General features: G+C 39.4%; 1 protein-coding gene across 11 annotated transcripts in view; it reads left to right on the plus strand.

Annotated features, from left to right (window-relative positions):
• Nucleotides 1-14,104, plus strand: part of ESCO1 (establishment of sister chromatid cohesion N-acetyltransferase 1) — an 82,488-nt gene that overhangs the window by 524 nt on the left and 67,860 nt on the right. The window lies entirely within an intron of this gene.

Here is a 14,104-nt window from a genome sequence, read left to right on the forward strand (position 1 = left end):
ACCGTGACCGAGGACTGGATCAGGCCAGGGTTCCCAAAGCGGCCGCGAGGGCTTCCAGAGCCCCAAGGTGGCGTGTTAGCCATTGCGACTACTGGGGCGGTGTCGCCACTGGCCCGCAGGTAGCCCCGGCTTCGTCCCCGCCCCTGGCGGCTTTCCTTCCCGGCGTTTTCCCCGAGCCAGTCCCACCAGTCATCGCGGAGTTGCGGTTCCTGCGGCTTGCTCCCCTGCCTTCGCCGCGGCCCGCTGACCCGGCCTGAACCTTAAGGCCCCTGCAGTCTGCGGGCTGTGATGTGGGGGGATCTTGGAGGGGAGCAGTGGCCTGGGTCCAAGGTCATAGAGTAATTCGGGTTGGACATGAGGGTCTGGACACAGGTAGGGCTGTTCTGGAGTAGAAATGGGTGCGTTGAGGGCCAAAGTGAAGTTTATAGGGATAGATGCGAGCACAAGGGAATCCGGTCCTCTAATTTTGCCACTCTACATAAGATTATTTACAGTGGGGGTTTGTTTTACCCGGAGTGGGAAAGCGAGGCCAAAAATGAGAGAACTCTCCCAACCCCCACCTCTAAATGCTGAGTTCCGAAAACCCTGCTGCAAGTACTGTATTTGCCGGGGGGGGGGGGGGGGGGGGGGGGGGGGGGGGGGGGGGGGGGGCGCAGCGGGGAAGAGGAAAGAGTTAAATCGGTGTGACTTGAGAGGTACTGTGAACCTTGCTGTTTGTAGCCTTGAGAATTGAAATGGGATTCTTAGAGCAGGAAGTAATTGCAAGCACACAGTATTTAAATGATATTATCACATGTTATTTTAATAAATAATTAGCCTTTGCAAAAACCAATAAAAGAGTGCTACTTGGTGGAATAGTAAGATGTGGGTGGGTTTTGTATTTTCTCCTTTACTTTTTAAAAAGCTGGTAAAACACGGATTTCTGTTTAAAACCTTCTGGTTGCAGTGGACTGTACTATATTCAACCTTTCTTTTTATTAGGTTCTTAGTTTCTGCTTTACGTGGGGCATTTACGACAATGGAACTATTTTTAATTTGAAAAAATTTTCACTGTGGAATTAGATATTAAAGTAGGATGAAAAGCACTTAAAAAACACTTTATTTGGAAGCTGCAAATTCAGGCCTAGAGCATGTGAGGAAATGAGAAAAGAGCTTCTCTCTTTCAGGCAGAATGCAATATATGTCCCTTAGGTTAGCTGTGTGACTTCGGAAATACTGTTCTTAGAAAGGAACTTGCCCTGGCTTATGAGCTTCTGCCCACCTTACACATTCCTAGCCAAGGAAAATTTGCTGTCATTTCTCATTTAACACTGTGAAAATTCTGTAGTAAACAATAATTTTTTTAACATCAGTCTCATACAAGGTTTTGTGCTAAACATTTAAATAGATAAATTATGCTTCCAGAAGAAAGGGAAAAGGACCCTAATTAATGAATGCCTTTTACCTCCCCCCTCCATTGCTAGATGGCCTTTTTTAGCTTAGTAATTATAGAACAAGTTGATTGTATTCTTTTAAAAATGTCTTTTAAACTATTTATTTTTGAGAGAGGGGTAGGGGAATGGGCAGAGAGAGAGAGGAAGAGAGAGAGAAAATCTCAAGAAGGCTCCGTGCCAGCCATCAGCGCAGAGCCCCTAGCTTGGCTCAAACTCCCAAACCAGGAGATCATGACTTGCGCCAAAACCAAGAGTCAGACTGAGACATCCAGGCACCCCACAAGTTGATTGTATTTATTGTGATACTGAAGGTAACCAGCACTGCACAATTCAAAATAACGGGCTTTTAAATAAGTAAAGACTTTTCCATAACCTCTTTTGGCAGTTTTATGTTCCATATAGAGTTATTTGATTAACCTCTATTGAAGGTGATCAGAATTTAGATGGGGTAGTTTGAAATCAACTCCAGTAAAATTATTACACATAATTCACTTAAGTACTATGTTACCCCTTCTGCAGCCCCATTTTTTTCTGTACATCCTTTTCTCTTGGCACAGTGAAAGTTTTTGGCTCTCTTTCTGTGTAAGTTCTGTATCACAACTATATTATACTACTGTAGTTATTACTTTTGGCAAATGGATCATTCCGTTAACTTGGGACCTCCTTTCTTTTTTGAAGGGGCTGTATCTTATGCTTAATTGCGTTACAGTACATCTGAAGAAAGCAAGATTTATGTCCTCTGCTTTCTTCAGCTTACTTTAAACATTTATGGCTGCATATATATGTGGGATTCATAGACATGAAAACAATATAAATAAAAGAGTGGTATTAAGTATTACTTTTTTTTTTACATTTATTTATTTTTGAGAGAGAGTGAACAGGGGTGGGGCAGAGAGAGAGGGAGACACAGAATCCGAAGCAGGCTCCAGTTTCTGAGCTAGTGATCAGCACAGAGCCCTACGCGGGGCTTGAACCACGAACCGTGAGATCATGACCTGAGCTGATTTGGGATGCTTCACCGACTGAGCCACCCAGGTGCCCCAAGTTTTAGAATATTTTGGCTCAGAAAATTCAGTTATGGAATAACATACTAGGAATTTTTAAGACAATAATTTTGTTGTCATTTAAGACAAAATGACAGTTTGTAATTTATTTTGTTAAATTAGTTCAACTAATATTTGAAAGTTTGTTGTCACTAAATGAAGTCACTAAGTGAGGCTTTTTTCAAAAACAAAAATAGGTAATTTTTAAAAGACAAATTTAGGCTTTAAAAGTTTGATGCATATTAAAATCCATATCATTTCATATTCTTTTTTTGGTAACAGCTTTATGGAGATATTAACAGAATTGTACAACCATTGCCACTATCTAATTTTAGAGAATTTTTTATCATTCCCCTCCCAAAAGTCCTATGCCTTTACTAGTATGTCACTCCTCATTTTCTTCCTAGCCCCTTATTACCACCAGTGTATCTGTTTTTATAGATTTGCCTATTTTGGACATTCCATATAAATTGAATCATATAAGCTAGCTTCTTTTACTTAGCGTAATGTTTTTAAGTTTAATCCGTGTAGCTTGTATTAGTACTTTATAGCTAAATACAGTCTATTATATGTGTGTACCTCAGTTTATCCACTTATCAGTTGATGGACATTTAGATTGTGCCCACTTTTTGACTATTATGAATAATCCTGCTAAGAACATTTGTATACAAGTTATTGTATAGGTGTATTTAGATTCACTTTTGAGCTTTCTCAATATATTTTACATAGATATGAACAGTATATAGCTTTTTATTTCACAGCTCATAAAGTATGTTCATTTTTGATATGAAAGATTTAAACATTGCATAAATATGTAAGTAAAATGTGAAAATATTCCTTCATTCTTTGTGTACCCTTTCATCTCCATCTTTTACCACCATTGATGCTTTAATGTGTGTTTTCTTTGTGTTAGTAGGGTGGTACATGACATTTATTTTTCTCTTTTTTTGAATGTTATATGCAGCTATGCAGCTTTTATACCTTTTTTAAAATGTTTATTTGCCATTGAAACAGTGAGAGAGAGTGTGCAAAAGCAGAGAGAGAGAGAGAGAGAGAGAGAGAGGGGGGGGGGGAAAGAGAGAATCCCAAGCAGGCTCTGTGCCAGGCTCAAACCCACGAACAGTGAGATCATAAACTAAGCTGAAATCAGGAGTTGGATGTTTAACTGACTGAATCACCCAGGCCCCCCCCGCCTTTTTTTTTAAAGTAAGCTGTATGTGGGGTGCCTGGGTGGCTTAGTCGGTTAAGCATCTGACGTCAGCCCAGCTCATGATCTTGTTGTTTGTGGGTTCGAGCCCTGTGTTGAGCTCTGTGCTGATGGCTCAGAGCCTGGAACCTGCTTCGGATTCTGTGTCTCCCCCTCTCTCTGACCCTCCTATGCTCATACTCAGTCTCTCTCTGTCTCTTAAAAATAAGTAAACGTTAAAAAAATTAGAAAAAAGTAATTTCTATGCCCAGCGAGGAGCTTGAACTCACCACTCCAAGATCAAGAGTTGCATGCTGTACTGACTAAACCAGATAGGTGCCCCCTTTCTGTCCCCAACATAGCGCTCGAATTTAAGATCCTGAGATCAAGAGTCCGCATGCTCTTCTGACTGAGCCAGCCAGCCACCCCGATGTCTAACGTTTTTAGAATTCTAATTAATGTTGGGGTGCCTGGGTGGCTCAGTTGGTTAAGCATCTGACTTCAGCTCAGGTCATAATATCATGGTTTGTGGGTTTGAGCCCCGCATCAGGCTCTGTGCTGACAGCTCGGAGCCTGGAGCCCACTTTGGATTTTGTGTCTCCCTCTTTCTCTCTGACCCTCCCCTGATCACACGGTCTCTCTCTGTCTCTCAAAAAATTAATAAAACGTTGGGGCGCCTGGGGGGCTCAGTCGGTTAAGCCTCCAACTTCGGCTCAGGTCAGATCTCACATTCGGGGTTCGAGCCCCACGTCAGGCTCTGTGCTGACAGCTAGCTCAGAGCCTGGAGCCTGCTTCCGGTTCTGTGTCTCCTTCTCTCTGCCCCTCCCCGTCTCATGCTCTGTCTCTCTCTGTATCAAAAATAAATAAAAAACATTAAAAAATTAATAAAATGTTAAAAAAATTTAGAATTTTAATTAATGTTGAGTTTTACTGAATCACTATTCCAGTCTATTGAGAAAATTACAGGAATTTTACAGTTTGTTTTTCTATCAAGATGATTAATTCTGAGAACAGTTTTTATAGTGGTGTTTCTGCTTTACTTCTTAAGATAGAGCTTACTTGATGATAGTGGGTATCCTGCTGCTAAGTATTATTTATTGGGGAGTTTTGTTCTTGCTAATATTTTTATGTTTGATTTTTTTTTAAGTTTTATTTTCCTGTGAGAGAAGGGCAGGGTTAGGGAGAGAGAGACAGTATCTGAAGTGGTCTCTGTGCTGACAGCAGAGAGCCTGATGTGGGGCTCTAACTCATGAACTGTGAGATCATGACCTGAGCTGAAGTCCACACTTAATTCACTGAGCCACCTGGGTGCCCCTGTTCATCCTAAATTTTTGATCCTCAATCATATATGCCACTTAAAATGAGTTGATGAGTATGTTTTCCACATATTTTGGAGCCATTTGTCTAATTGAGAGACTTAGGCTTTTCAGTGTTTGGAAAAATTTATTAGGGGTAATATCTTGTGTTATTGTGTGTGTTTTCTGTTGCATTCCTTGTTAATGGTCTATTACTACTTCACTTGTGACACTATATGGTTCTGGTTAGCAGTAATTGATTTAAACTTTGTTATTTAAAATGTTTTTTCATCTATAAGTATTTTGGGGCTATGTTTAGAATGTGAGAAATACTTGGATTACTTTAAATAGTGAGTGAATGAATTGACAGGATATATAGAGAAATAAGAGAAGACTTCATTTATATAGCCAGATTTTGTGGAAGAAAAGACTAGGAATCACTGAACAGTAGGCCTTTGAATATAGTGCAGGACTCAGAAGGTTGCTGACAATAGTGTAGCTCCAGCATTTGGCTTACCTAGCAGACATTGTGGCAAGAGGAATTAAAATAAGGTAAGCCAGGGGCACCTGGATGGCTGGGTCAGTTGAGCCTCTGACTCTTGATTTCAGCTCAGGTCAAGATCTCACAGTTGTGGGACTGAGCCCTGCGTTGAGCGCTGTGCTGAGTGTGGAGCTGAATTCTCTCTCTCTCCTCTGCCTTTCCCCAGCTTGTGCGTGAGTGCATATGCTCGTTTCTTCTCTCTCTCTCTCTCTCTCTCTCTCTCAAAATAAATAAATAAACATTAAAAAAAAAAAAAGTAAGGTAAGCCAGATGCTCAAATGGGTGATTTTGTCTCCCAAGGGACATTTGTCATTGTCTGAAGAATATTTGATTTTCAGAACCGAGGGTGGGATTGATAGATGTACTGAGGTGGGTTGTACAGTAAATATTAAAAAAAAAATTTTTTTAATGTTTATTTTTGAGAGAGAAAGAGTTCAAGTTGGGGAGGGGCAGAGAAGGAGAACAGAATCCGAAGCGGACTCCAGGCTCTGAACTGTCAGCCCAGAGCCTGACGCGGGCCTCAAACCCATGGACTGAACTGTGAGATCATGACCTGAGCCGAAGCTGGACGCTTTACCAACTAAGCCACCCAGGCGCCCCAAAGGCAAATCTTTTAGCCGAAGCTGGACGCTTTACCAACTAAGCCACCCAGGCGCCCCAAAGGCAAATCTTTTGATGGTGTTAACTGCACTTTGACATGGCTGAAAGAATACCAAGAGCAGATTGGGTAATATAGTCCTAAGGCTGTGTAGAACAAAGGCTGTTTCATTTTATGAAGTGGTTTTTTTTTTATGGTGAAGGAGTTACATTGATTTGATAGTAATTATTTTTAATTTGGCTGGCTGATGCCCTGTATTAATAGAATTCATAAAATTCAGTCATCTCTGTATTTTATTAATTTTACTTGGTAGTGATAGACCTTTTGGCTATGCTCATGCTCTGTTAAAAATGCTGATTTGTCTTAAAATTTTTAAATGTTTTTATTTATTTTTGAGAGAGTGAGAGAGAGAGCGCGCGCACACACAAGCTGGGGAGCGGGGAGGGGCAGAGAGAGAGGGAGACACAGAATCTGAAGCAGGCTCCAGGCTCTGAGCTGTCAGCACAGAGTCTGACAACGGGGCTCTAACTCACGAACCGTGAGATCATGACCTGAGCTGAAGCCGGTCAGCCTCTTAACTGACTGGGCCACCCAGGAGCCCCTCCCCTAATTTATTTTAATTTAGGCTTATATCTTTTTTTGTGTGAACTGTGTGTGTATACTACTTTTGGTAGCAAAACAAATTTTTGTATTATTTTGGGTAACTTGTCTTATTTAAAAAATTTTTTTAATGTTTTTTTATTTATTTTTGAGAGACAGAGAGAGACAGCGTGAGCAGGGGAGGGTCAGAGAGAGAGGGAGACACAGAATCTGAAGCAGGCTCCAGGCTCTGAGCTGTCAGCACAGAGCCTGATGTAGGGCTTGAACCCACGAACCGTGAGATCATGACCAGAGCCGATGCCGGACGCTTAACTGACTGAGCCACCCAGGCGCCCTGGGTAACTTGTCTTTTGCTTCATTAGGGAACAACAACAAAAATATATCAGTTCTTTGAAGCAGAGCTGTTCCCTTTGCCTAGAATACTTTTTAGCCTCAGGTGGGAATATGCTTAATGCATTTAGGAAATAATAGAAAGGGAGCCAACCTAATTGGAGCAGAGTGAGTAGGGACAAAACCAGTAAGTAGTTAATAGTTAACATCACTCTTTGCTTTTACTCTGATTGAGATGGGAAGTCACTGAAGGGTTTTGAGCACAGAAGTAACAGCCTGACTTGAGTTTTAAAAGGATCATGTGCTTCTGTGAAGAAGCTGAAATGGGGAGGGAGGGAGGGGCAAAACTGAAGGCAGAGTTAGGAATTGGGAAGCTGTTGGCAAAGATCCAGGTGACAGATAAATGGTGACTTGGACCTGGGTGGAAGTGGGAGAGATTTTGGATGTGTTTTGAAGGTAGACAGTATTTGTTAATAAGTTGGTTACATAAGTTTAAGAGAAGAATTGGGAATGACCACAAAGTTTTGTGCTAGACGCTTAAGGATGAACCTGCCACTTACTGAGATGAGGAAAGTCCTTTGAAAATTTAGGTTTAGGAGGCAAGATTAGGGGTTCAGGTGTTAAAGTTTCAGATGCTTAGTAGCTAATAAAAATTTCTCTTTGGGTAGTATTGCTATTAATTTAATTTTTTGGTACTTGAATTCTATCACATTCTCTTCAATTTTTAGACTTTAAAAAAATCTCATTTTCTTTGATCTGTTGAGTCAGTTGGGGTAAATAATTTTCAGAATTTCCATTTTGGTGAGGTTTTAAAATAGATTGTGTACTCTAAATCTAAAAAATGGCTAAAACCTTTATATGTCAGTAGAGTAGACCTGTTGGATGCCAGGATATATGGACAGAAATGAAGTAAGAGTGGAGAACTTTCTCAGAACTTTCAAAGTAAATCTTGTGTATTTTTTAAGGTCAGATTGCACTAAAAGCCTTACAGTGACAAATCTCATTCCACTCCTAACCTTTCCCCACCTCCTAGTACTTTTCTCCAGAAGTTACCACTTTTATTCTTCTGCTGTTACCCTTAGTATCTTGTTCCATAGTTTTGGTGGTATGCAGTAACTGCTGTATTTTGATTTATCAATTTCAGATGTTGCTTACTTTCTGCCTTCATAGTTAAAAATTAACTCTCTTGCTTTCTTCTCCATGTCCCCTTAAAAGAGTTCTATTTCAGTTTTTGGTTAAGCCAGTAGTGAGTGTTGTTATAACTATGTACATGTTGTTTACTTCTGAGCTAAGAATTCTGAACCTATATCTTCCTTCCCCCCTTTTTCCCCTTGGAGTTAATCATTGCCTTGCTTTTCTTTTGCCTAATATTTTAAGATGCTAGGGCAGGGGTGCGGGGCGGGGGGTGGGGGTCCAGTTGGTTGAGTGTCCAACTTCAGCTCAGGTCAGGATCTCATGGTTTGCGAATTCAAGCCCCAGGGTTTGTGCTGACCGCATTGAGCCTGCTTTGGGTCCCCCTTCTCTGCCCCTTCCCCACTCACTTGCTCTCAAAAATAAATAAACATTAAAAAAATTTTTTAAAAAAGGTGCTAGGGTACTTCCCCTCCCCCCCAAATGTCACATGCCTGGCAGTAATATTTTTCATACTTAAAATCCACTCCCTTGCCTGTGTGCACCCCCTCTAGCCTCAAGGTTCCTTGTGGGATTCTTCAGCCATCTATTTCATTATAGTTTGGTTGTTCTTTTGGCCTATTCTCCAAGGTGTTTGTACAATAGATATTACCACCAGCAGTATTTTACCCCACATTCTTTTTTTTTTTTTAAGTTTATGTATGTTAAGAGCATGCACACATGTGAATGGGGGAGGAGTGGAGAGAGAGAATATGAATGAATGAATCCCAAACAGGCTCTATGCTGTCAGTGCAGAGCCTGATGCTGGGGCTTGATTCCATGAACTGTGAGATCCTGATCTGAGCCGAAATCCAGAGACAGTTGCTTTACTGATTGAGCCACCTAGGTGCCCCTTTGCCCCACATTCTTACCAATACTTTGTCTTCTCTAACTTTTACATTTTAGCCATTGTAGTGGTCATCCATTGCCCTGTTGGATTTCTCTCTCCTCCCCCCAACTTCCTCCTCCTCTTTCTTTTTGTGATGAACTTATTTACATTTCTTGTCCTTTTTTTTTTTTCAGTTGGCCATTTCATTGATTTGTAGGATTTTAGAAAATACTATCTTTGCATACTAGTGCTTTGTAAGTTATGTTTTGCCTTTCATATTTTGTCTCTATATTCAATTTGGCATCGATCTTAGTATATGGTGCAAAGTAGGAAATCAGTTTTCCTTTCTCCCCCTCTGTTTGTTCCAGCACTGTTTGTTTAAAAAAATCTTTTTTCCCAGCTGTAATACTATTTGTCTTAAAACAGTTGACCATGTATTCATGAGTCTGATTGTGGGCACTCTGTTTTGTGTCATTAGTCTGTTCCATTGTTCTATTTGTCCTTCAATCAGTATAACACATTACTGTGGCTTTATTGATTTATTAATTGTTGATGTCTGATAGGGCAAGTTTCACATATCTTGTGGCTTTTTAAAAGTATGATTTCTTATGCTTTATGTAGATTTCTATCTTTTGTAATGTTTTTATTCATTTTTGAGAGAATGGGGGAGGGGAAAGAGGGAGAGAGAGAGAGAGGGAGGGAGGGAGGTAGGGACAGAGGATCTGAAACAGGCTTGGTGCTGACAGCAGGGAACCTGACGTGGGTCTCAAACTCATGAACCGTGAGATCATGACCTGAGCAGAAGTTGGATGCTCAACCATGAGCCACTCAGGTGCCCCATTTCTTTTTTTTCTTTCTTCTTTCTTTCTCTCTCTCTCTCTCTCTCTCTCTCTCTCTCTCTCTCTTCCTCTCTTCCTCTCTCTCTCTTTATTTTTCTTTTTTCTTCCTTCCTTCCTTCCTTCCTTCCTTCCTTCCTTCCTTCCTTCCTTCCTTCCTAATTTATTTTTCAGAGCGAGAGAGAGAGAGAGACTGTGTGTGTGTGTGTGTTTGTGTACATGGGGGAGGAGTATATATATATAGAGAGAATCCTACGGGATTCTCCCTTTGCAGTTTTCAGGATTCTAATGCCAGTAAATAACAGGCTCTTCAACTCTAAGATACCATGGGTTTTTTTGTGGTCAAATCTGTCATCTGTAGATTGACAAATAATTACTATCTGATAACTGGGGTGCAAAAATGATTTGGAGCTTTTATTAAAGTGGAAGACATATAAACATACTTCCTATATAACTGATAAATCCTGTGTTAGAGGTATAATAAACATTTGTGCAATGAATAAAATGCTTGTTGGGAGCCTAAAAAAGAAGGCACTGTTCCTCACAGGAGGAACTGACTTTTTTTCTGGGCACATAAATAACATTTACATATCTGGTGTGATTTTTGTTTGTTTTGTTTTAAATTATTTTTTTATGGGGTTGTCTGGCTGGCTTAGTCAGTAGAGGCATGCAACTCCTGACCTCGGTTGTGAGTTTAAACCCAATGTTGGGCATAGAGCCTACTTTAAAAAAAATGATGTTTTATGTACTGTACTTAATGTGAAAATGCTTCCACTAGTCAGGTATTGATTTTGCTGTTTTAAAGAGAAAAACTTGTTATTTATTAGTAATTTATATTAAAAGCCAATCAGTAATATATCAAATTAAATATTTGTAACTTCTTAAGATCTTCAACCCTGAAAGCCTCATAAAAATTTTTTTTGCCAAAATATTTTTTTAATTTTAAATAAACTTTATTAAAATTTTCTTAATTTATTGTCAGATTGGTTTCCATATAACACCCAGTGCTCTTCCCCATAAGTTCCCTCCTCCATTACCACCACCTCCCATCCCCCTCCCCCCAAAATGGTTTTTTAAATATGCATTTAATATAATGCACAGATTAAGATAGTAAAATTTGATAAGTTTGGGCATATAAACTATGGAGTTAATACTCCAAGATAAAGGCCATTTCCATGACCCCCACAAGGTCTCTTGGAACCTATTCAAGTATGTTCCTGACTCCAGATGATCACTGCTGTGTTTTCTGTCATTAAAGATGAATTTTGCCTGTTCTAGAACTGCATGTGAGTGGGATTATGCAGTGTTTACTATTTTGTGTTTGATTTTTTCTTTTAACATAATGATTTTTGAAAATTTCTTTCATGTTGCACAAACAGTACGTTTTTTAAATTATTATTATTATTATTTTTTTACATTTATTGATTTTTGAGAGACAGAGTGTAAACAGGGGAGGGGCAGAGAGAGAAAGAGACACGGAATCTGAAGCAGACTCAACGCTCTGAGCTAGCATTCAGCACAGAGCCAGATATGGGGTTTAAACCCACAAAACTGTGAGATCAACCGACTGAGCCACCCAGGCGCCCCCACAAATAGTACGTTTATGTCTGTCCCCCCCCACCCCCCCGGAAGTATTCTATTGCATGAAAATACCACAGTTTATTTTTTTATATCTAGTAATTGATGCAGTAACTGATACATCCATATTTCTGTAGTGTAAAAATAATAGAAACCTTTTTGTATAGGTCTTTTTGTGGTCACATGCTTTTAGTTATTTTTCATATGTTTTTATTTTGGGTGGTAAATAATTAGGACTGGACTTTGAGTCATAGGGTAGGTGAAATTTAACTTAGTAACAGACTTCCTAAGTGTTCATTCTGTTTCATTCCATCAGCGGTGTTATTAGAGTTCTGTATGTTATTAGAGTTCTGTATTGTTCCACAACCTCACAAACACTGGATTTTGTCAGTCTTTTAAATTTTGCCATTTTAATACATTTGTAGTGGTGTCTCATTGTGTTTTAATTTGCATTTTCCTGATGACTGATGTAAAACACCTTATGAGATCCTTATTGTCCATTTATAAATTATCTTTGTGAGGTATGTGTTCAGTTCTTTTGCACATTTTAAAATTTGGTGGTTTGTCTAAATGTGTTTATTTCTAGACTTTTTGTTCCATCAAGTTGCCTTATTTCACCTATTACACTTTATTATAGTTTCCATCTTTGTCATTTTCTCCTCCCACCCTTTTAAAATTTAAATTTTAGGTAACATACAGTGCAGTATTGGTTTCAGGAGTAGAACTCAGTGATTCATCACTTACATACAACACCCAGTACTCATCACAAGTGCCCTTAGTATCCATCACCTATCTTGCCCCTTTCCCACCCACCTCCCTCCATCAACCCATAACTTGTTTTCTATTAATAGGAGTCTCTTGTGGTTTGTGGCCCTCTCTTCTCTCCCCCACATTCTCATATGTTCATCTGTTTTGTTTCTTAAATTCCACATATGAGTGAAATCATAGGGTATTTGTCTTTTTCTGATTGAGTACGTTCTTGCTCTAGTTCTAGCTCCATGTTGTTGCAAATGGCAAGCTTTCTTCTTTGTGATGGCTGAGTAGTATTCTGTTGTATATATATGCCACATCTATCCATTCATCAGTCAGTGGACATTTGGGCTCTCTCCACAATTTGGTATTGTTGATAATGCTGCTTAAACATTGGGGTGCATGTACCCCTTCAAATCTGTATTTTTGTAACCTTAGGGTAAATACCTAATAGTGCAGTTGCTGGATCATAGGGTAGTTCTATTTTTAGTTTCTTTTTTTTTTTTTCTTTTGTAATCTTTTTAAAGTTTGTTTATTCATTTTGAGAGACAGAGAGTCAGCGGGGGAAGGGACAGAGAGAGGGAGGAGGAGAGAGAGAGACTTCAAAGCAGGCTCCTAATCATCAGCACAGAGCCCAGCTCAGGACTCAAACCCACGAACTGCGAGGTCATGATCTGAGCTGAAACCAAAAGTTGGTCGCTCAACCAACTGAGCCACCCAGGTGCCCCTATTTTTAGTTTTTTTGAAGAACCTCCATAGTGTTCTCCAGAGTGGCTGTACCAGTTTATATTTCCACCAGCAGTACAAGAGGGTTCCCCTTTGTCTGCAGCCTTGTCAACACCTGTTATTTCTTGTGTTAATTTTAGCCATCGTGATAGCTGTCAGGTGGTATCTCATTGTAGTTTTGATTTGTATTTACTTGGTGATGATTGATGTTGAGCATCTTTTCCCATGTCTGCTAGCCATAGCCTTCTGGATGTCTTCTTGGAAAGTGTCTGTTCATGTCTTCTGCCCATTTCTTAACTGGGTTATTTGTTTTTCTGGTATTGAGTTTGATTATATTATATTATACTATATTATATATTGTAAGCTATAGGTTTTTTTGTTAGAAACTTTTTATAAGATTGAGGACTTATTATTGGGGTCAAGATAAATTAAGTTCTAGCTGTGATTTTATTCTAGAACCCTTAAATTTGTTAGTATTTCTGTTTGTCTTTAACCTTTTGATGATTTAGGGAACATTTTAATTTGTTCATGAATGGATAGATGGATGCCATTTCCCCTATTTATTTAACTTTCAGTCTTTTATGACCTGTAGTCATAGAAATGATCATGCCTCCTTCAATACTAGGCACAAATCCAAGATGGTGACTGTAGGTCAAGACAATCAGTGTGAAAATTCCCCTTCTTCCAAGTGCATCTTATACTTTGTGTTACATAGGTATAACATACTGCCTGCTCTGTGTTCTCCCAGTTGTAAAGGATACAGAAATTGTAATTGGATGGTTTGCTAATAACAAGCTTAAAGTTCTCAAGATATAAACACAGGTGTCTGTGATTAGCAAAGCTACCCTTCCCCCTTTTAGTGTTTAGGGAGAAACCCAGGAAAATGAATAACTAGAATCCTTGGATTAATATTTAATTCCCTCCATTAGAAGCTGCTCCACAGGGGGCAGCTAGTGTACATAGACTTTGCTACTGAAGAATGAGACATAGTATCATAGTATTAGAAGGATGGAAACAGCTACTTCTTAAGGTCAGTGTAACTCTGGAATTTTAGACCACTATACAGATTTGACAGTTTGCTGTAGAGAAGTTTAAAAGCTTCTGATTTGCTTTTAGGCCTAGGAATTAAAGCTAATCTTAAATTGTTTTCATCTTTTTAAAGAATGTTTAAAAAAAAAACAACAAAGAC

This window comes from Suricata suricatta, chromosome 14, assembly GCF_006229205.1.
Source record: "Suricata suricatta isolate VVHF042 chromosome 14, meerkat_22Aug2017_6uvM2_HiC, whole genome shotgun sequence".
In the NCBI taxonomy this organism is placed as follows: domain Eukaryota; kingdom Metazoa; phylum Chordata; class Mammalia; order Carnivora; family Herpestidae; genus Suricata; species Suricata suricatta.